We start from the raw sequence: 6,835 nt of genomic DNA on the forward strand, positions 1-6,835 counted from the left end.
TAGTAAGTCTTTGAAATTTGGTGCACTTTACATACTTACAGTATTTGGTTTGGGAAAATGGAATCATGACACCTTGTTTCAAGATCCAACTTTGTCATTGACTGGATGCAAGACTTTTAGCAGGTCCCTTACATTTCATTTGCTTCCTATAAAACTGGAGATAGCAAATAGCAATTTTACAAGAGTGTTTTAAGGTCTAAATGAAGTCATACAAGGGAAATTACTTTATAAAACTGTGAATAGTTACTGAAATTCTAGGAATTATCCAGAGCTTTAATATAGGGATATAAAATTTATTGGTATTATCACTTATCCAAAGTCCAAGCAAACTGAAAGAATATTAGAGTTCCTGAGTCACGGGGTTTTCTTCCTTCATATGACTTGTCTTATATGCTTTCTCAGAGGCCTATGTTTGGGACAAGAAATAAAAAGTACAGTTGATTCTTGAAAAACAGAGGAGGTAGAGGCACTGACCCTCCCAAACAGTAAAAAATTCATATGTACCTTTTGACTCCCCAAGAATTTAGCTACGGATAACCTACTGTTGACTGGAAGCCTTGCCAATAACATAGTTGATCAGCACATATTTTGTATATTATAATGTATTATATACTGTATTCTTATCATGAACCTAGAGGAAAGAAAATGTTTTTTCCTAATTGTCACAAATCGCCAAAGATTTTCCCAATATATTTATTGAAAATAATCCATGTGTAAGTGGATCTTATATGGATTTATAAGTTCATAACAGTTCAAACCCATGTTTTTCAAGGGTCAACTGTAGGAATAATGTTGGGGTTAGGCTTAGACAATTCTTTTTTTTAGCTCTGGGGAGAGAATTGATTATGTAAAAGCAATGTTGGAATCTTTTGCAAAGCTGGTTCAGCATATGTTTGTTCCCTCTAAGACAAGTGAACTGCACTTCTCATTTGAAGACTCATCTTCCATTACCGAAATAAGCTTTCCCAAGACTTCCTTCCCTTCCTTTGTCTGCAGTGCACCTGTCTTTGCTCTCAAGCTACGTCAGAACCAGCACCTTGCCAGACCTCCCTTAGAGAAATTTTGCTGATAAACTAAATTGTCCTCCATTCACACTTCTCAACTTCCCTTTTGTTCAAATGTAAGAAGTAAGGTTGGTGACTGTGATAACAACCCAAAAGCCCTGGGGGTGGAGAGCATATTTTTCAGGTGAGGTAACTTTCCTTCAGTTGAAGAAATTAAACAGGACAGTGGTGATTATTCAACCAAAAGAAACACAGGCATGTCAAACTCCCACTGCCTCCCTTTCCTTCAACATGGATTGTTGTGATTTCTGAGAAATGGTGTCAGGAGCAGACGTTTGCTGGCCATGGTAGGGTGGACTTAGTTCTACCGAAGTCTCCTGAGGGAGTTCCTGCTGCCTGCAGCACCCCTGCTTGTTCAGAAACTCTGTTGGGTCAAGATTTGAGCTGAGTAATTGCTGAGTTGGAAGGAGAGTTGCATTATTAAACCTGCCAACAGCAGGACAGGACTAGCTCTTCTGTATTAGTCAGATTAATGGAAGAAATGTCAAGTGGGACTTCACCTCATTTCTCTGGATGCTAACAGGGGTCCCAAACTTGGGAGGAAGCTGCATTAAGTACCCGAGATTCTGTGGAGAGTGGTGAGGAGCCACAAGAGCTGGGGCCACGGGGACCTATCAGACTTTAAGAACCAGCTGAACTTGGCCCCCTCCTTTCTTGTCCTGAGGTCATACGACACAGAGGGGAAGAGCGGGAATGAGAAGCAGGTGTGAGTAGGGATCTTGTGGGGGATGCATAGGTCCTTTTCACAATAAAGGCAAATGATGGGAGTGCTCACTTGGGCTGCACATAAGTTAAGATTGGACCAATATAGAGAAGATTGGCATGGCCCCTGCACAAGGATAATGCAAATTTGTGAAGTGTTCCGTATTTTTTTTTGCATGGTGACAGTAAATTCACTTACAGTGATGAGCATTTTGTGATGTATATAAGTGTTGAATCACTATGTTGTATACTTGAAAATAGAATGTTACATGTCAACTATACCTCAATTAAAAATAAGAAAATAGGGAAAAAAGGACAAGTGATTGGAGAAACTTTAAAAAGAGTCATTCATGGAGATTGGGGGGCACCTGGAGAAGGGCAAACTGGCATCACATTGCCAAGGTGGATGCAGTATGGACAGTGGACTTGAGCCTCTGCTCCCTCCCCTTTGTAGATGCGAAGACAAGAATTAGAGTGAGGTCAGAGGGAGAAGGGAGGGACAGTGGAGGAGCAGCCTGGATGCCTACATGTAGGCTGGCAAGGATGTGCAAATTTCTTGCAGGCTATTACCTACCTAGAGAGTTGGATGATGTAGTCTATAATTTTGTGCACTGAATTTTTTTTTGTCCTTAATTGTGCCTCTCTTAGTTCCTTTAAAACAAAACAGTTTGACTGCATAATTTTATGGTCCCACTCCTCACAAAAGAAGAGAAATAGAGAACACCCAAAAACCCCCACACTATGAGGATTCTTGAAGCAAAGCATGCCACATTTAAGAAGGGCTTGCTAATCACTGTACTTGGCGCTTTCGAATCAACAGCATGTTCTTGACCTTGCCCATTGCAGAGTGAAGAAAATATCCCCCAGGTAATTCAGGGCTGTGACACTTCAGGCTTATCATAGAACTGATTCTGATTCTGGGATCAGAATCCTTAAAAGCTTAACACCATTGGCGTTTTCCAGCTCTGAGACCCTCTTGTCCTTCCCAGTCCTGGGCCTACACTTGCTCTAATCATTCAGCTGGCTAATGATCCCCTTCCAGCAGGTGTAAATGAGTTTTCACACTCCAACCTGGCTTTTGTTAAGGCTTTAATGTAAGTAGCTAATGAGTGCTATTGCTCTGAGTTTTCTTCTGTGAAAGAAGGGTTATGTCTAACTAGTGATATAATGACAAGAGCACGCTAATGTTATTCTGTTCAGTGGTGCTGAAGAGTACTGAGAATTTAAGGAAGATGAATCCTTCAAACAAAGACAGACTGAAAACATATTAAGCAGAGATGTGCTGACAGCCTAATTCCATTACTTCTACATGATCTTGAATCCACTCAACCATAGTGAAGATATCTCAGAGGCGAAGGGAAAGAGGCAATATCCTCATTAAAAATGCGAGCAGAGCCTGAAGGCAGGCCCAGCATGGCAAATTGGCCCGGCTGGTGAGGGGAGGCCAAGGGGATGAAAACTGATCAGACCAAACATTGTGATTTCAGCATCTAAGAGCACAGAAATGCTCACAGGTTTGACATCCTGCCAGATACGACTACAAATGAATGATGTTCTCCAGGACTGTTGATGGTCTTGCTATTCACCTCCCCCTGAACACTGGGTTTTTATTTTGATGATAAACTCCCAGAGCTTTGGAAAGTGCTAAGCCCAACAAAACGGTCTCACTCTCTTTGCAGTCAGCCTGTGATAGCTGTGTTTCAAACATGATAGCATGCATTGTAAACAGCACAGGTAACACTTTTGGGAAGAAACAGAAAAAGAAGCTCTGTGACAGTTTCCCCTGTGATTGTTATAAATCACTGGCAGCACAAACTGTTCACATCATTCAGTAATGGGTTGCAGGGATTGGATGCTATATCATTTCTCTTTTCTTGTTAGGAAGTAAAGTTCCTCATCTGACTCAGAGTGTCCCTGGTATTTTAAAAAATATCTCTAGTGTTGGTTTTCTGTGTCTTCCAGACAGAATTATGCTTCTTTCATCAGTGTAGATCTGGTATCCTGAACTGGCTAGCACAGAGTAGTTGCTCACCGTATTTGTTAGATAAATGGATGAATAAAAAATGAATGAAGGAATGAAATGATGGTTAATTCAAAAGTCAGCTAAAGTAGAGAATCTTATAAAAGTCTACATACACATGTTAATTGTCTTTTCTTAACCAACAGAGTATGTTTTAATTTATTTGCCAGCCTTCTGGTATAGGGTCAAAAGCTTTTCTTCAGGTCTGGTTATACCTAGTGGAGTTTTCTTTCTTGCATAAAGCACACCAATAATGCATCTTTCATAGTTTCCAATTTTGGTGTCTTCAAAGGGGAACAAGAACTTTAAGACAAATGCAAGCAATCTGAGTACAGAATTCTTTTACACTTTCATGATTTGTACCCCAAATATTTTATAGTTTCCTCCCTACACCTAATTCACCAACAATGTTTAAGGTACTGTATTAGTTTCCCATTGCTGCTCTAATAAATTGCCACAAACTGAGTGGTTTAGAACAATGCAAATTTATATATCTTTATAGTTCCAGAGGTCAGAAGTCTGAAGTGGGTCTCACTGCACTAAAATCAAGGTGTTAGCAAGGCCGTGTTTATTCCTAGAGGCTCTAGGACAGAATCCATTTTTCTTGGCTTTTCCTATTGCTAGAGGCTGCCTGCATTCTTTGGCTCATGGCCCACCTTCCATCATCAAAGCCAGCAAAGGCCAGGTGATTCTTTCTCACCACTCTGACTCTAAGATCTGCTTTCACTTTAAAGGCCCTTTGTTTTTATTAACTTTGGCCCATCCAGACCACCTGGGGTCATCTCCCCATCTCAAGCTTAGCTGGGTAGGGGCTTTAATGTCACTTGCAACCTTATGTTTCATGTCACCATGTAACATAACATACTTAGAGGTCATGAGGATTAGGGCATGGACTTCTTGAGGGGGTCTATTACTCTGTTACTACAGCTATTTAAAGCTATTCCCAAGCATACAGTTTATTTTAATAGATAAAACAACTCTTTTCATGATTGTTATTTCATTCATTTGTATCAGTATAATTAAATACAGTAACTACAACTACAACTAACATATATAGATTTAGAAACTTAAATAAAATTGGTTTAAGAAAGCAAAATCTCATCTGATGGGGAGGACACTTGGTTGCCTCATCCAATATCGTTCTTCACTGACAGATTCCCAAAAATATTTGAGATACGGTGTATCCAACTCTGGTCAACTGTGTAATTTCAGCTACAATCCTGTTCCCGGTTCCATAGCCTTCTTTGAAGCTGGCCACATGAAGACAGTTCTGGTCTATGAAACCTAAGGGGAAGTCTTGCATTGGCTTTTGAAGAATCTTTTGCTTTTCTGATTCTTTATTTTTTCAATTGGTGATACCTTATTTTTTTTTCTCCTGCATTTTTTTCTTCAGTGATGAGAAGGACATGGACATGATACCTGGAGCTTCAGCAACCATTTTATAACATGAAAGAGAGGCCAGTGCAATCTCATGTCTTTGCAGCATACTGAGTTACTGAACTGTAGCTGCTTATCTCTGACTTCTTGTAAAGTGAGAAAAATAATTCCTTGAGTTTTTTTATCCTTGCAGCCAAATATATCCCTAATTGATTGAATGGATGCAGAAGTGCATGGATGTACTAGAGAACTGTCTACTAGCTGTGCATAGTCAGTGTGTCATGAGCATCAGTCAGCAGATCTTACAGAGGGAATGAAATGCAGTTTATCAGATGGAGTGGAGGTCGCTTAAGGGACCACCTAGTGTTCACTGAAAGTGTATGCTTACAAAATGATGTCTAGCACAGTTGGCTTTCATGTCAAGATTTTATGTGTATGGCTGGAAAACGTCATTTAATCTAGTTAAACTTTAATATTTGAAACAGAGTAGGATGCATGTTTTGGTTAAACAGAGCCTTTGATGAGACTTCTAAATATCCAAAATGGTACTAAATGGTAGAGGGGTCTACCTCTCTAATCCTGTGTCTGCCACTTCTCTGGTTCTTTATTCAATGGCCTGGAATTGCTGAGACTGGATGTTGTCTCCCAAATGTTCCATGCAGGTTCAATAGTGTATCTCTCCAGAAGTATTTGTTGTTCCGTCCACCCAGAATGCCCTTTCTTTTCTTGAAAACATGGAAAACTCCTATTTATCCTTTCACTTTTCAGGTATGCTTCTCCCCTGAAGTCCTTTTTCATCCCAAGATCCAGACATCCTCCCCAGTCCTCCCACTGAGTGAATCAGTTAACCACTGCTGAGCTACCTTCCAACCTGGTAAGTGCTTTTACCATTATCCTTGCACAGATCTCTTTACATGGCTGTTTACTTCTGAAGAGCTGGGATCATGTCTGCTTCATTCATATTTGTAACTCCAGCATCTAACACAGTTCCTGATATATAATGGTCCTGCAATACATTTTTTAACAAAATTAATCCTAATTAAAGCAAGTATATTATTTGAAAAGTTAGATTTGCAAATAAGAGAAACTAAATGGAAAAATACTTTCTGTTCTACAAAAACATTTCCTTCCTTCCTCCCTCCCCACCTCCCTCTTTTACTTTTTAATAGCACAGAAGTACAGCATATCACGGTTTACTCTGAAGTCAGTCTGCTTGATTTGAACTCTAGTTGGGCTACTTCCAAGTTTAGTGAGCTTGAGAAAATTACTTAAGCTTTCTAACCTTAGTTTCCTGCCTGTATAATGAGGACTAAACTGACCTGCTCCATAGAGTTACTAAGAGGTTATAAAAGATAATGTGTGTGTATATGTATTTAGCACAGTGACAGTGACACAGTGTATTAATAATTATTCATGTGCTGTCCTCCTATAGGGTACGATTTTCACTTATCTTGCTTTCATAGGGCCTTTCCCACATGTTCTGGTGGTCCCTAAGGGAGCATTAAGGAAACCTACCCTTTGTCAATCTCAGCGTTTACCCCAGATCATATAACAAGTGACTATGAAATACTGCGAGGTATTAGAGAACATTTTCTATGAGTCAAGGACCTTGCTAAGAGGCTTATGTGGATTATTTCATTTAATTCTCATTTAAAGACAGAGGAAATGAGCT

General features: G+C 39.7%; 1 non-coding gene across 1 annotated transcript; it reads left to right on the forward strand.

Moving 5' to 3' along the window:
• Positions 1 to 1,831: 1,831 nt before the first annotated feature.
• Positions 1,832 to 1,936, forward strand: LOC118909456 (U6 spliceosomal RNA). The gene has a single exon (XR_005023658.2). It is a non-coding gene; the product is annotated as a U6 spliceosomal RNA (small nuclear RNA).
• The last annotated feature ends 4,899 nt before the right edge of the window (positions 1,937 to 6,835 follow it).

This window comes from Manis pentadactyla, chromosome 4 (genome assembly GCF_030020395.1).
Source record: "Manis pentadactyla isolate mManPen7 chromosome 4, mManPen7.hap1, whole genome shotgun sequence".
Classification (NCBI taxonomy): Eukaryota; Metazoa; Chordata; class Mammalia; order Pholidota; family Manidae; genus Manis; species Manis pentadactyla.